The sequence below is a fragment of the Rhinopithecus roxellana genome, chromosome 13 (assembly GCF_007565055.1).
Source record: "Rhinopithecus roxellana isolate Shanxi Qingling chromosome 13, ASM756505v1, whole genome shotgun sequence".
In the NCBI taxonomy this organism is placed as follows: domain Eukaryota; kingdom Metazoa; phylum Chordata; class Mammalia; order Primates; family Cercopithecidae; genus Rhinopithecus; species Rhinopithecus roxellana.
The window spans coordinates 128,913,065-128,936,404 of NC_044561.1; the positions used below are offsets into that span (position 1 = coordinate 128,913,065).

Sequence of the window (23,340 nt, forward strand, 5' to 3'; positions counted from 1 at the left end):
CTGGGACTTATCTTCAGAGGAGAAAATCTAAATATTTGTCCAGTTGAAAATAGTCACACTTCTGTCTGTTAAAGAAAAAAGTAAACAAGAGACACAGTATTTAAGTCCTAAGAAGAGTGGCTAGAAAATGAGGATTTAAAATTTTATCTAAGATAAAGAATGAAATAAGCACATTTTTACCTATTTCTCCTTTAAACTAGTTAACATCTGTTGAAATTACACATTTATGGACATTAACAATTTGGATAGTTGAGCAATCCTTTATTGCATTTGGTTCCTTAACTATTACTTTTAGGCAGGAGTGATACTAAAACAATCAGCAACCTACATATCACTGGCATGGCACTAACCAATCAGAACTGACATTCCCTTGTGCAGCCTTTTTTCTTTACTCTTTATTCTGTATTCTGTAGCTGCTTGATCCATAAGGAGTCTTAGTGTAGGACCTTAGGTGACCAGGATGAGGTAGGAGATCTTCAGAGGAAACTAGAGAAGGAGCAACATATAAACTAGTAAGGCAATACCAATCATCTTTGCTGAATATAAACTCTTGCTTTAAGTCCAAAGTCAGACTCCGTTATAAAAGACATCACAGGACCATCCCAGTTTTTTTTTTTTTTTTTTTTTTTTTCTGGGATACTATTTTGTCTTAAGCAATTGTGTTATTAGCATAATCCCAATGATACGTTCTTGAGTTAAAGCTGAAAGAGAAAACCTGAGGCGTAGTCTTCAGGTTAAATGTCAACGAGGAAATGGGAGGTTCTTAACAAAATAGAAAGTTTTAATGTTATGTGCTTGTCATTCCAACCTCTTCTTTTTTCATGCTCTTAAATGTTTTGGTATGTTACATTTAGTTTGGATGGTGTATTAATCAGGGTACACCAGAAGGAGAAAAAAAAAGACCAATGAGATGTGGAGAGAGAGAAATAAGATTTTTTTTAATTTGCTCATGCAATTGTGGGGACGGGCAAGTCCAAAATCTGTAGGGCAGACAGGCAGACTGGAAATTCAAGTACGAGTTGATGATGCAGTCTAGTATCTGAATCTGCAGGGTAGGCCAGCAGGTAGAAAACTCAGGCAGGGTTTCCATGTTCCAGTCTTGAGACATAATGGTGTCTTCATCTGGAAACCTCAGTCTTTCCTCTTCAACGAACAGAATAAGTACCATCCACATTATGAAGAGAGCAATCGGCTATACTTAAAGGCAATTGCTTTGAATGCTAATCACATTCACAAATACCTTCACAGTAACATCTAGACCACTGTTTGACCAAATCATTGGGCATCATAGCCTTGCCAAATTGATACATAAAATTAGCCATCACAGATAAGTATTTTTGAAACTTAGTAATAGGAAGGATGATGGAACTGCTAAGGTATGGCAAAATAAAATACCCATGACTAATCCAGTTACCTTTAAATAATACGTACTTTATGGTGGGCCCAGTGCCAAGTGCCTCTCTCTTCTACACCTTACAATAGCTTGAAGGGGTAAATATTGTTATTATTCCACTTTGTACATGACCAAACAATGATTAGGAGAGATTGCATCACTTTGCTGTATTAATTTCCTATTGTTGCTATAACAAGTTAGCACACATGTTGTGGCTTTAAAACAACACAAATTCATAATCTTACCGTTCTGGAGGTCAACAGTCAAAACTGGGTCACACTGGGCTAAACTCAAGGTGTCAGCAGGGCTGTGTTCCTTCTGGAGGCTCTAGGTCTAGAGGAGAGTCCATTTTCTTACTTTTTCCAGCATTTAAAAGCTTCTTATATTCTTTGGCTTGTCATCTCTTTTTCCATTTACAAAGTCAACAGTCTAGCAGTTTCTAACCTCGCTGATTCTGACCTCCTTTTTGGGATGACATTTGTTCCACTCAGATGATTCAGGATAATCTCCCACTTCAAGATTCTTAACATAATCATATCTGCAAAGTCCCTTTTGCCAGATAAGGCAACATATTCACAGATTTCAAGGACTGAGACACTAGCATCTTCAGGGAGCCATTACTCTGCCTGTCACACTTGCCTAGTCTCACACAGCTGATAGTAGTGAAGCCAGGATTCAAACCCAGTCCCACCTAACCCCAGAGTCAACGATCTTGACCATGGTGGCTTTTCACCTCCCACAAATACCATGCAAAAGGAATTTAAGTCATTAGGGTGACTATGTATTTGAGCATGAGCAGCGATCATCAAAAGCATTGGTCATAGAGAAGCAAGCAGGTTCACAAAGCACTGCTTAATAAATTATCCACAAGGACATGGAAATGCTTTGTTACAAAGAATGCTTAAACCTCTGGGATTTTACTTCCATGACCAACTGAAACAGTGAATTATTCAGGCTTCCAACACTAAACTAATGCTTCTCTGATCACATAGATTAGTAACAAAGCCAAATTTGGAGAAGACTGAATTTTTAAAGAGTATCCTGGAAGAAGAAAGAAAGGAGACAAACAAGGACGCTTTAATGCCAAAGTTAGGGCTACTGTCCTCACACAGAACACCCCAAAATCTCAAGGATCAGTTCGTAGACTTGACCAGCTCCAAGAAGCCACATGGATAAAATAGGGTTGGAAGGATTCAGAAGATAAAGCTTGGAAACCCCCAGCTTGAGACAGAAGGAAGAAGGATGTATTTACTTGGATAAAGAGAGTTCAAAACAAAACTCCGAAAAAATCACAAATAAAATCGCCCAAGGAAAATGAAAAATAATAAAACAATACTGTGTGAACACACTGTCTGTTCTCCTTTAACGGTCTTTTTGCTAATTTCTCAGTTTGTCAAGTTGCAAGACAACATTTAAAAAATGACCATGGAAACAGCCTGTTTGAAGGGCTGGTAGCAGAGCACAGTGGGCAAGCATGCCCAGTTTACAAGGCAGATGCACACACACACACACACAAACTTACCTTGATTTTTCAATAACTTGATTTCTACTTCCATTTTCTCCACCCTGGGAGATATTTGGCTGTTGATTTAGAGATATGATCAGCTCTGAAATACTACTATTCTCCTTATGTTTATGAGAAGGAAGATTAAACAAAAAGAAAAGAAATTTCCATCTGCCTTCTATAACACTTCCCTAGGAAAAACTGATTGCTTTATAATAGGCAGCAGTGGTTCTCAATTGTGGCTTTTTGTGCCCCAGTGGGCATTTGGCAATGTCTGGAGACATTTTTGGTTGTCAGAACAGGAGGTGGGGAGGCTGGTACTACTGGCTTCTAGTGGTAGAGGGGATGCTGCCAAGCATCCTATGATGCACAGGACAGCCCCCATAACAAAGAATTATTCAGCACAGAATGGCAATAGTAATAAAGGTTGAGGAAGCCTGACCTATAGCCTAGTGGATAAGAACAGGGCTCTGGAAGTAGATAGCCTGTATTCAAATCCTGGCTTCACTACAGATTAGTAGAACACCTTAATGTTTCCATACCTCCACTTCCTTATCTCTAAAAGAGATAACAAATACACCCACTTTAGAGGGTTCTTGTGGGCATCAAATAAGTTAGTCAAGGTAAATGCTTAGAGTACAGCCTGACAAATAACATGCATATCACAAATGATGCACATATTGTTAAATATATCTCCGTAGACTACTAACCTCACAGGCTAAAAATTGCTTACCTGTTTAGCTTCCTCAACGCACTCACTGAAGTGTGAGCATCCTAAGGACAACACTGGATCTTTATTGTTTGCTTCACCTCAGCACCAAGCACAGAGATTAAGGAGACTTAGAAGAAATGAGATGCCAAAGATTCAATCCACTGATGGTGGCCACTGTCATTGGCCGTTGCCCACATCCACTCAGCCCTTGGCACCCCACGCCCCATGGCTTGATGTTCTCTATGATCGAAGGCTTTCTCTGACCTGAAGTGCCAGGGAATCAATACCGCCAGTAAGCAGCCCTCAATCAATAACAGATGGAATTGGTGTATTAATACCCCAGTTCCCCCGGCCCTCACGAGCGTCACTGTGAGGCACGTGTTCCCCACTATCTCAGGCTTCCCTAGCAGGTGTAAGCTCCAATTGCCCAGAACAGTGCCTTGCTTGATGACATGCCCTTTCCTGATTGCCTTTGCATCCTTGTCTTATTTTCCCCTTCTTCTGCCAGTGTTTTGTGGCTTAACCTCCCATGTAAGCGACTGTACTCTGACCCTGGTCTTGGAGCTGGCACCGGAGCAACTACAACTAACACAGCACTCCAGGAGTAGGATGGACCAATTTCTCCAGGAAGATGATCTCCCTGACTAAATATTGCTGCACATTTGTGGGAGATAAAAAATCACAGTGCTTGGACTCAGGCTTCACTCCTGTCCATTTCTCATCTCTTGGGAAGCACATCCCTTTCCACAAGATGGCAGGTACGGAAACGGGAAGTAGAAGGGAAAAAAATCCATTTTCAGAGTGATGAACTAAATAATTTGCCTCCAGGTCTGAGACGGGTATTAAATGAAACTTGAGGTAATCTTCCGAGCAGAGCTTGGGGGCACCTGTGACTTTTAAGTGGAGCTACTCTGTTTCTAGGGAAATACATACTTTTAAAAATTATGCTTGAGGCTAAAAGCTTCCAACAATAAATCTCCCGGAGGCGCACTCCTCTAGGGACAAATATACCGGGAAATCTTCAAGAGGGTGCTCGGTTTATCACTTGGTGTCTCATTCCCACTGAGGAAGGAAATCCCTTTGTTTCCACTGAGAAATCAAGTCCACTGGGACCTCTTCGAAGGATCAAGAATTCTTCAGCTCCTCCCATCCCCACCCCTTAAAGACCACAGATCATTTCATTCTGAAAATAATCCTTTGGGGGTTGAAAGCAGACAGCATATTAGCAATCGATGCTGTTCCTCTTGACCTGAAGCAAAAAAAGGAAAATCAAACATACAAATAACAACAAGTACCCATCCTGCTGTGAAATAAAAATATAATCTCACATCTGTTCCTTTATCTTTCATGGAAAACCGGGTGATATTATTACTAAGAATTTGTTGAGCACTTACTATGTGTCTTAGTCTGTTTTCTATTGCCTATAAACAGAGTACATGAAACTGAGTAATTTATAAAGAAATTTATTGTTCACAGTTATGGAGGTTGAGAAATCCAAGGTCAGGGGTGTGCAGCTAGTGACAGTCTTCTTGCTGATGGGGACTACAGAGTCCTGAAATGGCCCAGGGCATAGCATGGGAAGGGGGCTGAATGTGTTAGCTCAGGTGTCTCTTGCTGTTCTTATAAAACCACCAGTCCCACTCCTATGTTAACCCATTATCCATTAATCTATGAATGGATTAATTCATTCATAAAGTCAGAGCCCTCATGACGCAATCACCTCTCAAAGGACCCAACCTCTCAGTACTGCCACATTGGAGATTAAGTTCCAACAATAGTTTCAGAGGAGACAAACATTCAAACTGTAGCACTCTGTATAAGGCATTTAAATTTATCTCACCTAAAAACTCCACAAGATAAGTAACAGTATGTCCATTTTACAGATGGAGAGTCTGAGAGGCAAAGCTTTAAAAAATTGATGCCATTAGCTCATAAATAGCAAAGCTGGGATTTTTTTTTAACCCAGGAGAGCCTGACTTTAGAATGTTACACTCAGTGATTACCTTACGTGAAACTTAAGTCAATTTAACTAATAAACATCATCTGAGGAAAGCTAATTAATTATTCTGCTAGATATCAGGCAAGAAAACAGGGAGGATATACAAACTGACAGTCATCAGAGGGAAAAGCCCAATGAATGGGGAATAATTGCTGCTAAGATTCCATAATCATCATAAACTTTATTTCTCATATGTATATGAAACGTGTGCAACTACAGTACAGTTGTTGAAGAATCTAATTTTCAGGAAAATGCAATTAAATCTAGGAGTAATAGAATTAATAGAAAAATGAGAGTTGGAGATGAATCTACCCTTACTAAAGAAAATGAGGAAAAGAGACCCATGTTCTACTGCACTGAGACCAACACTGTGACTGGAAAACCTCACAGTCTCCTGTGAAGTGAATGTGCTAAACTCTCTTCACATTCCCCATCTGTCTCACACTCAGAGCCGTGTGTCAGACTGCCCTAGCCCAATTCTGAGCTCCAACACTCACTAGCTATAGGGGCTTGGGAAGTTCCCTCATCTTTTGTGAGCCTCTGCTTCTCACTAAAATGCAGCCAGGGCTAATACCTTCATGAAAAGATTGTTGTGAAGATGAAATGAGAAATGCATGCAAAGGCATGACTCCGTGATCAGCAAGTAATAAGCACTCCGTAAATATTCCTGGGTCTCCTTCTGCCCTCACCTGAATCCTGAGAGTGCCAGGCAGTGCACACAGACGCCACTGGCCCCAAGCTCTATCCAGTGGCCTTTGAGCTTGGCTTCCTTTGCAGACCAGAGCAAAGAAGGGAAACCTTGGTTAGGTGAACTAGCCTCTGCATTGAGTTCCTGAGGGAGACTCTTACATTGGTGATTCAACCATGTGTAGGACTCCAAGTTCAGGGGAGGGCCCTCCTTCATTCCCAGCCCCCTGGGATAAGATCTTACAGGGATGAGCCTAGAAGAAAATCCAGCTGTAGGTGCATGGATTCTCATGGTGCTTTGGTATGCACTGAGCAGAAAGAAAATGCTTATAACCAGGGGTAGATGCATAAACAGGTGGGTGTTAGGAAGACTGATGAGTGACCCAGTATATGACCTCTTTCTTCAGAGGTTCATAAAAATAGCCCTTATTGACTGAAATTACTTTAAAGAAATTATTCCTAGTCCTCATCATATATCAATAAAATGTTTCATTATCTCCAGTTTACAGGTTGGATTGATCTCAAAGTTCAAGTATCTTACCATAAAGCCCTAGCTGGGAAGAGGTTGATTTGGAATACAGACTCAGACATCCTGATTCTGCACCCTGTAATCTTTTCACTCTCCCTTCTGTGTCCCTCTTGAGTGATTAGTGTTCCTATAGATACCTGGAAACAGTGGGCTGTAGACAGAGAGATGAGCTGCTCGGCTCAGACCTCCCTTCAGGAAAGGCCTTACCATCTAGCTGAGGGGCGTGGGTCAGCAGACTGTATCCCCCCTTGCTATCTGTTCTTGAATGCAGGGACTGCCACAGCTGGAAAGTGCCAACTGAACCCATGTCATGCTTTCAGAGCAGCTCCCATAGTGATAGAGCACGGCAGGGGCATAAAGGCCCAGTCATTTCTGTCCAAGGCAGAACACTCTGATGGGCAATACCAGCCCCAGAGCTCCCTAAAGGGTTGGCAGGGATCAGAGTTTCATGTCAGTTCAACATCTGCCTCTGCCCAATCTTGCTTTCTCCCCTTCTTTTTATAGGTGTTAATCCCAATAAATACCTTAAACTCCCAATTTTGCCTCCAAAGAACCCAACCCGCAGTACAAAATGAAGTACACAGTGTGGTCTACAGAGCCACCCTGATCCTAAAATCATAATCATTCCCATTCAGAGGGCCCAGGGAACTCAAGTCTTTTAAGCCACGGAAAGGTAGGCTCAGGTAGGGAAAAACAGAAGTTGAGTTTTGGAGTCAAAAGACCTCTATTGGACCCTTAGCTCATCCACTTTCTATCTCTGTGTTAAGCAATCCAAGTGACCTCACTCAACCTTATAGGAAAATTAGAACCAATATTACTTCATGGGATCAATCAATACAATGCAAATAAAAATCATAGTGCATTTTATAATGCTTATCACTGTCATCCTGACATATCCCCCTCTTTCCGTTATAGATGAACTGGCATAGTTATTTGTGGCATGGGAGAAATGCTTCTCTCTTTCCCAGTAACTCAATTCCCCTCTCACTAAAGGAGAGTAAATTCCATTCTTTTCCAAAAGTCTCCAAAATCAGCAGACCCAGCAGCAAGAAAGCAAGGAACATTGTTATTCTTGTACAGCAAAGCTGTAGCATATAATTAAATCATTAAGAGGCAAATTAACTCCTCTAGCAATACTCTTCTAAGTATTTGTGGGCAAACCCATTAGCATTGTGCCAGTAAACTCTGAAATTTCTTTGCTTGCAGACTGAGTAACTACGGCCTCAAAGGCAAGGGGTGAGGTGGGTAGTGTGGTGTACGGTGATTTGACCTACGATGGAGATATAAGGGAGTGTTAGGTTGGGAAATAGATAGGATGCTAATGGTGTGTTGTGACTGTATTTCATAAACCCTTGAAAATATAGCTGTCAAATTTCTTCTACGTAGAGCCAATAATAAATCTATTTGTTTCCCAGGAAAATCATTCAAGAGTTTTTGGTTTTCCATTCACTTAGTCTTCATCAACTGCCCCCAGTTTTGCTGAATTCACTCAGCTTGGATTATTTGGTTCTGGAGAGGACATAGCTAGACAGGGTTACTGAGTCAGTAGAATGGGCATCTTCCAGTGGGACATTTTGGAGCTGTTTATTTAGCAGGGTTTTCAGAATAATGAATATAAAGTTGGCTTTGACTCGGTAGCCAAATATATATTTATGCTATTGACTCAAATTCAAGCTGACCAATCTGGTTGGCTGTCTGCAGCCTTCAATTCTTCAAGGCTTGAGTGTTTTAGTCAATATGTTGATCATTTATATGATGACCCTGCTTAAACCATTTAATAAAATGTAAACAACATGAAAGTGTATTGGAAGTCAACATAGCTCATTATTGCTGCCTATACACTCGTCGAAATCCTGAGCAGGGCGTCTGACCGGATTGGAGGTTTCCTCCAGAGTCATGCAAAAATTTCAGCTGTGAAAAAACATTTTTATGGCATGTAAGATTAGCCCACACTAATGCAAGGTCAAAAATAATAGAATCAATAGGCAAACTCAATACTGTTAACATTTTGAGAAAATTACTACCAGAAAACAATGTCAACAACAGATTGAAATGGGTCTCCAAAGTCGTCCCATTGATTTCCTTTCACTTTGGTGACAATCTAACTCTTTCTTTTATGCAATATGGAATGTTTTAGCCTTCTTTTCCCCCAGCTCTGCTTTAAACATGAAATATTTCTGTTGTACTCTTTTTGACTGATGTCAAACATTACATGTGTCAGAAAAATGTATATGGTTGTCCATATCTAAGACAACTGAATATGAAAATTTATTCCATCATGTAGAGCCTTTCATGGGTCTTTAATTTAGGGCTCAGTTGATAAATTCAAGAGTTATTTTAATTATAGCAAGGCATCCAAATGCAAATGTAAACAGTGTCATTAATACATTATCAACTAAGTAAAAATCTAATAGAGGAAACACACAGACTTGAACATAGTTTTATATCAACTATATTGCAAGCATTGTCATCACCCTTGATGTGTGAAGGACAGCTTACTGTTTGGCAGATCCAGATTCTTTAGTACTGAGAGATCAGACAGTAGCCATGCATTAGCAAAGGAGTTAGCAACTCCCACCCCACCCAAGACTTTTCTGCCCCAGTCTTTCCATTTTAGTCAAAGGCTCTATCACCCCCAACTCCAACCACTGATTTATTCAAACCAAAACCTTAGGAATTACCATTACTTTCTCTTCTCATAGTCAATCCTCTTTCTCATAGCCAATCCATCAGCAAGTTGTGGCAATTTTAACTCCAAATTATATTCTGAATCCATTTACTGAACTCCATCTCGGGTTATGCACTGCAGTAGCCTTTTCCCTGGTCTCTTTCTTCCTATTTTCTATTGAACAGGGCATTACAATCACTTAGAAACACAAATCAAGTCCTTAAAACTCTTTCATGGTGTCATTGCCCTTAGTATAAAATCCAGACCTCCATATAATTACCTACCAGGCCCTATATAACCTGTCCTTGTCCACTCTCCTTCCCCATCCTTGGTCACTCTATTCCTAACTTCCTGAGCTCCAGCCCCACTGTTCTTTCGTGACTCAGAACATGCCAAACTCAATAATATTTCAAGGCCTTTGCCTGGGCTGTTTCTTCTTCCTGGCACATTTTTCTCCCAACTTTATTCATCACTGGTTTCTTCTCTTTGGCTAGGTCTCAGTTCTCCTGGAAGAACCTTCTCTGAACATGTCATCAAAGGGTGTCCTTAACCTCACCCTCATGCCACTTAGTAACTTTTATCATCTTCATCATTTCTAGTTAATATGAGATTCCTTAAAGAATGAAAAGTAGAACTACCATTTGATCCAACAATCCCACTAGTGGGTATCTACCCAGCGGAAAAGAAGTCATTACACGAAAAAGATACTTGCACATGCATGTTTATAGCAGCACAATTCACAATTGCAAAAATGTGGAACCAATCCAAATGCCCATCAATCAACGAGTGGATAAAGAAACTGTGGTGTATACATATACGATAGAATACTACTCAGCCATAAAAAGGAATTAATTAATGGCATTTGCAGAGACCTGGATGAGATTGAAGACTACTATTCTAAGTGAAATAACTCAGGAATGGAAAACCAAACATCGTATATTCTCACTCATAAGTAGCAGCTAAGCTATAAAGATGCAAAGGCATAAGAATAGCACAATGGACTTTGGAGACTCAGGGGGAAAGGGTGGGAAGAAGGTGAGGGATAAAAGACCACAAATTGAGTGCAGCATATACTGCCCGGGTGATGCGTGAACCAAAATCTCACAAATCACCACTAAAGGACTTACTCATATAACCAAACACCACGCGTTCCCCAGTAACCTATGGAAATAAAAAAATTAATAACAAACAAATAAATGAAATAATAAAATATGGGGTCTTTTGTGACTTTTTTCACTTAGCACAATGTTTTCAGGTATCACCCATGTTATAACACATATCAATAATTCATTTTTAAAAAAGGTTAACATTTATAACTCTGACTGCAGCGTATAAAAGAAAAGGGAGGGGGAGAGCTGAATCATTTTCTCTAGCATAAATCCCTTTGTTCTCAAGCTTGATTCACACAGACAGCCAAAATCTCTTCATTTATCCATTAAGGGCATTAGTACTCATCTTGCTAAATTTTCTTTGGAGTAATTTTTCAACCTTTCAGAGTTTCTCCCTAATTTCAGGGTTCTTGTCTACTTCCCATAACGCACCTGGGTATCAGGGAAAGGTCGATTCCTCATGGTGCCAGGAAGGTACTTCTGGCCTGTGAGCTCCCCTTTCATGATGGTTCCTTCTGTTCATGGTCTTCCGGCATTGCCCTCCACACTTACTGCAATTACTGTTACAAAGTGTGGCCTCCTTGCTCAATGGGCATTCAAGGTTGGTGTTCACCAAGATGCAATTGAGACCCACCAGTCCTTTGGGTTCTGTGTTGGCCTCTGGTGTTAATGAACCTGGATCTCACCATTGCTTCTGGGCATGAAGTCCAAGTCCTAAACTTCCTCTACCTGAACCCAGTCTTCTTCCAGGCAAAGAGTTCATACAACATTTCCATATCCCCATGAGTACAAATGGCTGCTTGTTTCCACACCACGTCGGGGTATGTGCGGTCCTGTGATGCTGCCCAGGCCAGCCAATGTTACTCTCCTTTTTCCTACCTCAGCCTCCCGAGTAGCTGGGACTACAGGCATGAGCCACCACACCCGGCTAATTTTTTGTGTTTTCAGTAGAGATGGGGTTTCACTGTGTTAGCCAGGATGGTCTCGATGTCCTGACCTCATGATCCACCCACCTCAGCCTCCCAAAGTGCTGGGATTACAGGCGTGAGCCACCGTGCCCGGCCATCACTCTCTTATTTGAAACTATGTAAGAGGTGTCCTTGTAACTAACATGATGCTTCTCTATGAGGCCTCGTTTGCCTCAGTCTTCAGACTAAAAATTGTGTTCCAGAGTTAAATTCAAGATGACCTGAAACCTAGAATCACTAGGATGCTCCTCTGAGGATTTCCTGCCTCCTCTCTCCTTACCACATTTCTGGGCTCCTCCTTCTGGCCTCTAAAAACTTTTCCTGCACCTTGTGCACATGTACCCTAGAACTTAAAGTATAATAAAAGAGAAGAAAAAAAGCTATTTATCAACATACTCTTTTTCAGTATATAAAAAAACTTTTCCCTTTTTATGTGATCAGAAATTTATTTTAATACATAACCTCACCTTTGCCACTCTAAGTTTCCTTCTGTGGTCTGCCTACCCAGCCTTGATTGTGGGATGTAAAAACCCAGTTTGGAGAATACTCAGAATAATAGTACTTTCTTGCACTGGCTTATAAAACTCATCCAAGGCTTATAAAACTATCTTCTTACTACATCTCTATTTTGAAACTCAAAGCTAAGAGTTATAATTAAGATAATTATATTTCCGTAAGTGTTGCTTGAGGATTTTTAAATATTTTTTTAAATTCTGAAGTCATCTTAAAATTGCAGAAAAGTTTCAGGTATAGAAAAATAAACATTTCCCCCCGCACTGTAAGAGTAAGTTGCTAACCTGATGTCCAAACACCTTAGTGTGTATTTTCTATAAATAAGCACATTCTTTTACACAAGCAACCATCAAAATCAGGAAACTAACATGAATCACAGGATATATTCCTATTGTCCCACTCATGTTTCTCTGATTGTCCTAGAATTGTCCTTTTTAGTCAAAGGAGCAAGTTCAAAATCAACTGCTTGCTTCTATCCTCTTCAATCTGGAACACTACCTTGGTCTTTCCTTGACTTTCATAACCCGACACTTTAGAAGATCATAAACCAGTCATTTTGTATATGTTCTCTGGCACTTCTGTGGCTGCCCACCCTTAGTGATTGTGAGATAACTGTAGCATAATCTGAAGCCATGGTTAAGAAGACAGATTCTAAAACATCCGGGGGTCACATTCTGTCTCTACCACTCCTGCATCTCTGTTACTGCAAAAATGTGATTTCCTTGTCAGTCGAATGAAAGGAATGAAAGTGATCATTGTGCTTATTTTCTGGGGCTATTATGAGAATAGTCTTCTTCCTGCACACTCAGAGCCTGGGTTATGTGGAAATTGATGACCTCTGGCTGCAGCCCTTACAAATGACCGGCAGGTGCAAGAAATATAAATATCCCTTACTCCTAATTGGGACAATTTGATGATGGCTTACACTCGGAAGTTCCCCGTGGGATAGAGGGCTAGAACCCAAGTTACCTTCCCTAGAACTTGTAGATACTGCATACTCGCTTGGCCTCCTTCTTCTCCTGGCTTTATTTCCTCATTTCCATTCTGGTATTTTCAGTAGATACTTCCTAATAAATTACTTCCACACAGATCCTTCTTTCAAGATCTGCTTCTGAGGAACACAACTTAGGACAATTTCCATCTTTTTAGAAAGCAGTTTGCCCGCCATATACAGGACAGATAGAAAATAGATCAGTACAGAAGCTGCTAGGGTCTATATATTTTTTTAAAAAGTAAATCATTCTACCCAAAAGTCAGATGTTTATCACAGCACTATTCACAAAAACAAAGACATAGAATCAACCCAGGTGCCCATCAATGGTGGATTGAATAAAGAAAAGGCGGTACATATAGACCATACTATGCAGCCATAAAAAAGAACAAAATCATTTTTTTGCAGCAACATGGAAGCAAGTGGAGGCCATTATCCTGCATGAATTAATGCAGGGACAGAAAAACAAATATTGCATGTTCTTACTTGTAAGTGGGAACTAAACCCTGGGTACTTACGAACACGACGATGGCAACAATACACACCAGGAACTACTAGAGGTGTGAGGGAGAGATGGGGGCAAGAGCTGAAAAATTAAAAATCAGGTACTATGCTCAGTATCTGGGTGATGGAATCAATGGTACCCCAAACCTCAGCGTCATGCAATATACCCACATAACAAACTACTCCATGTACCCCCTGAATCTAAAATAAAAGTTGAAATTATTTTAAAAGATGGCTTAATTTTATTGTAATTGGAGAAATGCAAAATTGAAATGAAAAACCATTTTATATCCTACACATGAGCAATAATTTTTAAAAGTCTAAATACTATCAATAGGCAAGGATGTAACAGAGGAAAATTCTCATGTAACACAGGAAAATTATGATATACTGCCAGGAGGAGTGTAAATTGGTAGAACTACTTTGGAGATCAGCTTAGCACTATCTAGTAAAGCTGATGTGAATATCCACAACCATGTAACAAACCCATGCAACAAAACTGCATGTGTACCCCTGCACATGAATCTAAAATAAAGGTTGAAGTTATATTTTTTAAAGAATAGAAGCTGCCAGAGTTGCCCAGATGTGAACCATGTGGGCAGAGAAATGAACATATACAGAATATATTTGGAGATGGAGTCTACAGGACTGGCTTCTAAATGGCACATACGGAATAAGGAGGGAAAGAGGCATATCAAGGGTGAGTCTGAGATCTATGCAAATTGTTTCACATGAGGAACTGAACAGCACTCCAGCTATGGAGAGCTGATATTCTTAGAATCTCAGTTAATAATACTAAACATCGTTGGTAACAAGGGCTGTAGACACACAATAGAATTTAATCGCCGGTACCACAGTCTCACAATGGGAAATTACAATGCCCTGAATTTAATAGGTTTCATTTTTCAAAGTGAATATTTCGCTTTTACAATCTCTCACTGCCAGCGATGCTCTTGGATTCGAACTCATTAGAGGGTTTTCTTTTATCTAGAAACAGGGCCCTTGGCTATTCATACAGACTGGTTAGCTTTGTCTGATGGCAACAAAGGCCACTTGCCTTCCTCTTCCTCCTTTGTGTTCCAATGTTTTTGATTACCTCAGACAGGCCTTCAATTGTTTTTTCCATTTTAGCATAGCAATGACAGCATAAGGAGAAAAAACAAAAAAGGTGTCAGAAGACCTGAGTTCCAGTCCACCAACCCCAGCACTTGGACGAGTCACGCATCATCTGATCCCCAGGTTCCTCAGCCGAGTTAATCATTACATTCTGCACATATTTATGAGTAGTTAGTGCTTCAGGTTCTGTTGTGTGTTAGGGATACGGTGATAAAATCGTCCTCATCCTTGACCTCACAGAGTTTACAGGATTCCCCATCCCTACCCACAAACAAAATGTTTTGTTAAATTAATGGGACAGACAAATGTACACTTACTACAATTTTTGTAATTTATTTACAGTCTTTTAAATGGCTCCACCTACCTTCTAATATGATCAATTATGTTTCAAATGCCTGTTTTGCAGATTCTGAAGAAATGATCACGTACAGTTGTGGAGGTCTATAATCCCCCATCTGGAATTTTCAGGCCAAATACATTTCAAAATTCAAGTTTTACTTAGATTTTAGGTTAATAGGTTCAGATATATTAAATCATAATCTCAAAGGAAACTGAGGCAGATCCCTATAATCAAACCCAATATTTCTGCAGTGCAACCTAGCCTCTAAAGTCACTATATACATGTGTATATAAATATATACACACACGTATATATAGTCTTTATTCATCTTGCTGTGTGGGGATATCCCATATCTCTTAGTTCAATTTTGGCCATCAAATGAATCATAAAACAAATTTAAAATAACCAGCTTTGGTCTTCAGGTGGGTTTTTTTGTTTTTTTTTTTTTTTTTTTGGATTTCAGAATTGCATGTAAGAAATTGCAGGCCTACAGCTCATAATTTTGAAATAAGCAGGACATGGGTTGAGGCTTAAAAACCAAATTCATCAAAGATATTCATTACAATTGCATTTGCTATAATGGTATTTGACCTATAGATGACCCAGCTTTATAAATAAACTTAAAGCACCTCCAGGTCCATTAATATTTCATTGATCCATAAAATACTTTCAAGTACTTATATTTATCTGCCTCATAGAAAGACCGTATCTGATGTAGAAACCACATGCACAAAGAAAAGCAGCCTCACTTTGGTGTCCGGGATCATAATTCACATGAACGTTAGGAGTCAGCTATAATATAATTTTTAAGGCCCCAGGAGGGACTAATGAAAGTTGGCATGACAGAATTGGACCATGCCATATGGTGGGTCGGCTTTTCCCATGCTCAAGATAGCAATATTAGAGTGATCTCTTTAAAATGCACATTGGAGCCAATGTCTTCCGCTTAAAACCCTCCAGTGGCTTCCCACAGCACCTGGAAGAAAGGCCAAATTCCTTCACTTGATCTGGCACCATATGACCTCATCTTTCTCCATCTCTCCTGATGTTCCAACCACCTGGCCTCCTAATTTACAAAGCTCCCACCCACCTCAACACCTTTGCCCAGCTATTCCTCCTGCCTAAAAGCACTTGAACTGGCCACACCCTTATTCCTAATGGCTTCTCTCCATCACTGAGGTTTCAACTTAAAGGTCACCCACATAAAAAGATCCCTGACCACAACTTTATCTGAAGGAAGGCACCTAGCACAGCCTTCATCAGGTTTTCTGCAGGGAAGTTGAGGCAGGACAGGTGAACAGCTTAGAACTGTCTAGTTTAAATAATTCTAGTGGGCTCTGGGACTTAAAGCTGTTTCTAGTTGCAGGGCTGGTTCCTGGCCCCAGGTTGATTTAGGGTAGGAGACATATTGGGCTGGTGTGTGAGAGTAAGCTACAGGAGAGGGCTCAGAGTATGAAATACGGAACACAGAAGAAATGGAAACAACTTTGGTCATTAATTTGGCCTTATGATTAATGAATGTCAAATAGACAAATTCAAAAGCTATGGAAACACAGACTGCTGGCACACAACACTAAACCAAATACAAGACTGTTTTAAATAAGATAGAAGTATATTTCTTTCATGCATAAAAGAAGTCCAAAAGTAACAAATCTAAGGCCAGCATGGTTGTCCAGTGGTGTCATCAGGGAACATACATCCTTGTCTTTCCACTTCCCCAGCCCAGCACAAGAGTCCCTTCTCAAGATCACTTTGCACTCATGTCCCATTGCTGTTGTAACAAATGATCACGAATTTAGTGGCTTAAAGCAACATACCTTTAGTATTGTACCATTCTGAAAGTCACAATCCAAAATGAGTCTTACAGTGCTAAGAAAAAGATGTCTAGCAAGACTGTGGTCCTTCTCAGGGCTCGAGGAGAAAATCAATTCCTCGCTTTTTCCAGCTCCTATGGGCTGCCCACACTCCTTGACTCATGGCCTGTCCCTCTATCTTCAAAGTGCATCACTCCAACCTCTGCTTCCAAAGTCTTTGACCCACTTGCTTCCTTCATCTAAGAACACTTCTGATGACAGTGGGCCCACCTGGATAATCACCCCTCTCAAGATCCTTGACTTAATCACATCTGTAATGTTCCTTTTGCCATCTAAGGTGAGGTACTCACAGGTTTTGAGAATCAGGACACGCAAGTCTTTGGGAGACCATTATTCTGTCTACCATGCACCGAATTATCCAGGGTGGCAGCTAGCACTCCAGGCATCAAATACACATTCCAGGCAGCAGAAAGAGAAAGGAGTGGAAAGTGTCACTATCTTCATCTGCTTTAAGGAGCGTTCTCTGAAGTCCTCATAGCACTGTCTCTTCTGTCTCTTTAGCTAGATTTGGTCATAATGTACATGTTCCAAAGAAATGCAAGAGAGGCAAGGAAATGCAGACTTTTATGCCAGGGGTTGTGTCCAGTTCAAAATGAAGGTTTGCTACTAAGGAAGAGGTGGAGATAAATATATGGAAGCCCCTAGCGTCAATACTACAATCTTCAACAGCAACATAGGTGTCATGATTGCAGAAACCTCTGTCTTCTGGCTGTTCTCTCCCACAGAGCTTGGACAGCCATCTGGGACCCAGCTGGCCCAGCCATAGACTGTGGATATGTGACATGAAGCCATTCCTGCTGGAAAATCTGAATCCTTTGAAGACAGGGCCTTGTCTTTCATGCTCACTTATTATTCTCAGTGCCTAAAACAGTGCCTGGTGCCCAACGGGCTTGCAGTAGCTGTTGATTGCGGAATGAGTCTAATCTCTTTCATATCTAGTATAGAGGTTCTCCACCGGAGGTAATTGTGGCTCCCAGGGGACATTTGCCAATGTCTGGAGACGTTTTCAGTTGTCACACTGAGATGAGAGGGTGACTGGCGTCTAGTGGGTAGAAGCCAGCGATGCTGCTAAACACCCCATAATGCCCAGAACAGCCCTCAACAACAGATGATGACCTAGCCTCAAATGTCAATACTGCCAAGATCGAGAAACTCCGCTGTATGATAGGGTGTCCAAATTCTTAGACCCAAAAATTCCAAATTTGTTTTAAAATGCCCACCATGAACTGCCTGCTAGGACTCCGGGTGGAAACAGCCCCATTGTCCTTATGACAGGGCCCCATTGCCCTCCTGTTCAAATGTAAATTCCATGGGTGAAGGGTAAAGTGCCTTATGACTCCACCCACACCTGCCCATCCTGTGTCATACCTTGGGGAACCTCCACAGCCATTAGTGCTGGAGAAACAGCACCCTCCTCACAGGTCACCAAACACATTTCCATATCCACAAGCCCCTTTGCTCAAGACACTCCTCTCTCCCTTTTCATCCATTTAATGTTTATATGTCGTCCAAGTACCCGTGCAAGAGCCATTTTCCTTTTGAAAACTTTTTCTGAAATATTTTTCATCTTCCCATCAGGTTGTGTCATGTTCTTGCCTAAACTCCCATAATACCCTCATCATGGCAGATCACTTTTTATTTTTATTGATGTGTGGGTTTTTTTTTTTTTTTTTTTTTGAGACAGAGTCTCCCACCGTCGCCCGGGCTGGAGTGCAATGGCATGATCTCGGCTCACTGCAACCTCTGCCTCCCAAGTAGCTGGGATTACAGGCACAGAGCACCACACCCAGCTAATTTTTTTTGTATTTTTAGTAGAGACAGGGTTTCAGTATGTTGGCCAGACTGGTCTTGAACTCCTGACCTCATAATCTGCCTGCCTCAGCCTCCCAAAGTGTTGGGATTACAGGCATGAGCCACCGTGCCCTGCTGATGTGTTCATTTCTTTCTTTTTCTTTTTCTTTTTTTTTTTTTTTTTGAGACAGAGTCTCGCTCTGTCGCCCAGGCTGGAGTGCAGTGGCGCCATCTCTGCTCACTGCAAGCTCCGCCTCCTGGGTTCACGCCATTCTCCTGCCTCAGCCTCCTGAGTAGCTGGGACTACAGGTGCCCGCCACCACGCCTGGCTAATTTTTTGTATTTTTAGTAGAGACGGGATTTCACCGTGTTAGCCAGGATGGCCTCAATCTTCTGACCTCGTGATCCACCCGCCTCGGCCTCTCAAAGTGCTGGGATTACAGGCATGAGCCACCGTGTCCGGCCCTGATGTGCTAATTTCTTAGGGCTACTATTGCAAAGGACCACAAACTGGGTGGCTTAAAACCACAGAAACAGCTGGGCGCAGTGACTCATGTGTGTAATCCCAACCCTTTAGGAGGCCCAGGTGGGCGGATCACCTGAGGTCGAGAGTTCAAGACCAGCCTGGCCAACATGGTGAAACCCGTCTCTACTAAAAATACAAAAAGTAGCCAGGCATGGTAGCAGGTGCCTGTAATCCCAGCTACTCAGGAGACAGGAGAATCGCTTGAACCTGGGAGGTGGAGGTTGCAGTAAGCCAAGATCGCGCCATTGCACTCCAGCCTGGGCAACAAGAGCGAAACTCCTTCTAAACAAACAAACAAACAAAACAAAACAAAACAAAACAAAACAAATAGAAACATTGCCTCACAGCTCTGGAGGCGAAAAGCCCCAAATTGAGTTGTCATCCAGGTAATGCCTCCTCTGAAGGCTCTAGGGGAGGATCCTTCCTTGCCTCTTGTAGCTTTTGGTAGCTCCAGGGGTTCCTTGGCTTGTGGCAACATAACTTCAGTCTCTGCCTCCACTTCACGTGGTCATCTTATCCCTGGGTCTTTCTTCTTATAAGAACACCAGTCATGTGGCATTAAGGGCCTACCTTAATTAGTTACCTCACCTTCACTAATTATATCTACAACTATCCTACTTCCAAATAAATTTACGTTCTAAGTTATTGGGTGTTAGGACTTCAGCATATCTTTTTGGGGGACAAAATTCAACCCATAACAACTAGCATAATAAGAATTAAATATGTTGGTCTTTGAAAAGGATATGAGAAAAAGTCAAACAAACAGGTTTAAGTTAAAGAGGAGAACGTATTGGACATACCAAGGAGGTAAATGTAGCTTCAGGCATAGCTGGATCCAGGAGCTCAAATAGCAATCAAAGGGCTTGATATCTGTCAGTCTCTAAATTCCACTTTGCACTGTGCTCAGCTTCATGTTCAGTAAGATTTCTCTATGTGGTAACTCCCAGAAATTGTGGGTTTACATACTCGTATACTTAGAGTCCCTATCAAGTGCAAGTACAGCAGATAAGAACTTTTCTCCTGGTTTTTGCCAAGTGTATGATTGAATATTATAGCAATACTTGGGGTCAGGTGGCTAGCTGAACCTATTGCTGTGCTAATTGGCTCAGCCTGGTCCCATGTCCACACCTGGGGTTGGGAATAGACACAGGGTCAGCACTCTCTGTTACTCAAAGCCTGGGAACAAGGAAGAATTATATCGAGGAAAATCGGAGAGAGGAATGGATATATGGCTGGAAAATCAGCAAATACTTAACACAGATAGTTTTTTGTCCCCTTTTTCCTGGGAGATGCAAGCAGGCTAATGTCAAAAGTGACATCCATCTTGTTTGATTCTGTGAGAAATAACACCAGACAGAGTATTTGGCACATAGCAGTTGGTCAATAAATGTTTCTCAAATTGAACTGGGATTTTCTTTTATCTGATATTTTTCTGGCCCTCTCTGGGCATCTCTTCCTTTCTTTTGATCTAAGTGTCATGCATTTCTCCTCAAGTGCCTCCCTTTTGTCTCATCAGTGAAAGTTGTAAACTATTCTAAATATAACTTGTCTTTTCTTCTTCTTTCCCAAAAGTATGATCTTACCATTGGTTGACAAAGAATTACTATGTAAAGCTACATATGTGACTGTTATGGCTGTGATGACAATGTGTTTGAATGCCACCTTTCTCCCCAGGTTCCCACCAGAGTCCTCAGAAGATGTGTGATTTATAAGAAAGAATATTATGCACAGAAAAATCCCAACCATTCATTTTCTGCCATTCTCATGTCATGCGGTGAACAGATGTTGGTCAAAGAATAAGTCAACAGCAATTGGGTTCACCAGCTTTCACCAACGGATCATAAAAGAGTTCATGATTTTAATCAAAGTTTGTCATCCACCCAGAACTTAATAAATGAATTTCCACCAAAAGGAAATTTAAGCTTCTGAAAGTTATCCAGCCCAACAGTAACAGGGTGAACTGTGGGTCCAGAAAGAAAATAAAAATCAATCATGACAATTATCCTACTAAATTATCTTAAACTGCAGTGTATCAAAAATGCTCAGGTAAATGTCGACTGTCATACCAACAAGCAGTGCTGTTCCCATCACTGACCTTTTTATTGTTAAAATGCATGTCAATATGCAAAACAGAAGTGTTCCATATCAGAACTGAATGCACTATCCATTTTGAGAATTTCCCAAAATAATCTGCAGGAAATGGAATTCAAGAGACAATTCGGTTTGTCTAAAGACATGTACAAACAACCTTTAAAAATTGTCTTGCCTGAAGAGTCACATCTTCAGTTTGTCAGCTCCCGTTTCAATGGATTCAGACCTGAGCTTGCTTCAAAATAAGATGCAGTGGAGTGAGATGTCCTGATGGCAAAACATCCTGAAATATCTCATTTATACACAGGTCACTTCTCTGCCAACTTCCATCATCTAGAGTATACCTGAAAACCCAGTGAAAAGCAAGAGAAATGGTCCTTTGAACAGCCCATATAGATGTGGTCAAACTCAAGCACTTTGCTAATGAAAGAGCTACAGTCAGAACCTATGGACTCTGAACTCTTCTTAAAAATCTAACGATCTCGCTGTAACAGTGAAGGGCCTATCAGAAATCAGATGGCTCATTTAGACTGGGATAATTCAAAGGCAGTTCAGTAAAGGCACTATTTAGAGAGGGGTTCGGTGTAGAAAATTCAAAGGAGCTGTTACCATCCTGAGGTCTGAAGGGAAAGAGGAGGGTGTTGTTCCCAGAATGAGGAACAAGGAAGAGCTCTGTGAAAAAAGGCTACCTGAAGAGGAATGATGACCATGGAGGAAATGACCAGCCAAGGCAACCCCAGAAAAAGTGAGTCTAGAAAACATATATCCCAGCATCCTCTCTTCCCTCTTATTTCTTGCCAGCTTGCCCAGCTGAAAGGCAGTGTGAGCTAGGGAGCCAGTTGATGCAGCCCCTAAAGTTCAGCTTTGCAGCCAGAGAGCAGGGTAGGACAGGGTGGCAAGTGGCCCTGCTGGGGCAAATAGACCATGACATATATACTTGGTTGATCACTGTGGGTTTTTCAACCCACAGTACATGTAGGGAAACTAGAAGCAACTGCTGCTAAATGCAGTACATGGTCATGCCCAGAAGGGAACATCTAACAACAGCAAAGAAGAAATCAATTTTTCCTGCAGATACTGATATTCTAATATGTGAACAGGAACTTTGGAAAGTTTCATTCAAAGATACAGATTCTCTCCCCAAAGGAATTCAAATAGAAATCATACGGAATGGGACAATTTAGGATCGGGCCCCAATTCTCCATGGTGCCAGAGGACATCCCTGTAGTACAGATACCTTAGTAATTTAATAGCAAGTAGTCCAGAAAAGCTTTTTAAAATCCATAAACTTATCTTAAGCAGGTAGAGACATTTGGGAATTTTTTTATAGGGCTTTTTCCCCATAGTAGTTAAGATTTATTTGCCAATTTATGAAACACACAGTAGTAGTAACTAACATGGTATTGAGTTCTTACTATGTACTAGGCACTTTACACACAAGTCATCTCATCCTCACTCCAGCCTTATAAGCAAGCATGATTATCTCATTCCTATTTTATACATGGCAGTTAAGTAATTTGCCCAGGGTCCCACAGCTGGTAAGACACAGTGCCAGGATTAAATCCAGGCAGTCTGGCTCCAGAGTCTGTCCTCCTTACTGGACACACAGCCTCTCTAGTTCACATTTACAGCCCCTGCTATGTGTAAGCACAATTTAAAGCAGATGAGAACAAAAAGAAGAAAGAAGAAGGAAACCAAAGAAAAGAAAAGAAAAGAAAAGAGAGAGAGAGAGAGAGAGAAAGAAAGAAAGAAAGAGAGAGAGAGAGAGAGAGAGAGAGAGAGAGAAAGAGAAAGAGAAAGAGAAAGAGAAAGAGAAAGGAAAGGAAAGGAAAGGAAAGGAAAGGAAAGGAAAGGAAAGGAAAGGAAAGGAAAGGAAAGGAAAGGAAAGGAAAGGAAAGGAAAGGAAAGGAAAGGAAAGGAAAGGAAAGGAAAGGAAAGGAAAGGAAAGGAAAGGAAAGGAAAGGAAAGGAAAGGAAAGGAAAGGAAAGGAAAGGAAAGGAAAGGAAAGGAAAGGAAAGGAAAGGA

General features: G+C 41.0%; 1 long non-coding RNA gene across 1 annotated transcript in view; it reads right to left on the reverse strand.

Annotated features, from left to right (window-relative positions):
* Positions 1–947: 947 nt before the first annotated feature.
* The window catches only part of LOC104662361, a 32,209-nt gene continuing 9,816 nt past the window's right edge, over positions 948–23,340 (reverse strand). Inside the window, exon 3 of the long non-coding RNA XR_747975.1 lies at positions 948–4,858. This is a non-coding gene — a long non-coding RNA (uncharacterized LOC104662361). The remainder of the gene's footprint in view (positions 4,859–23,340) is intronic.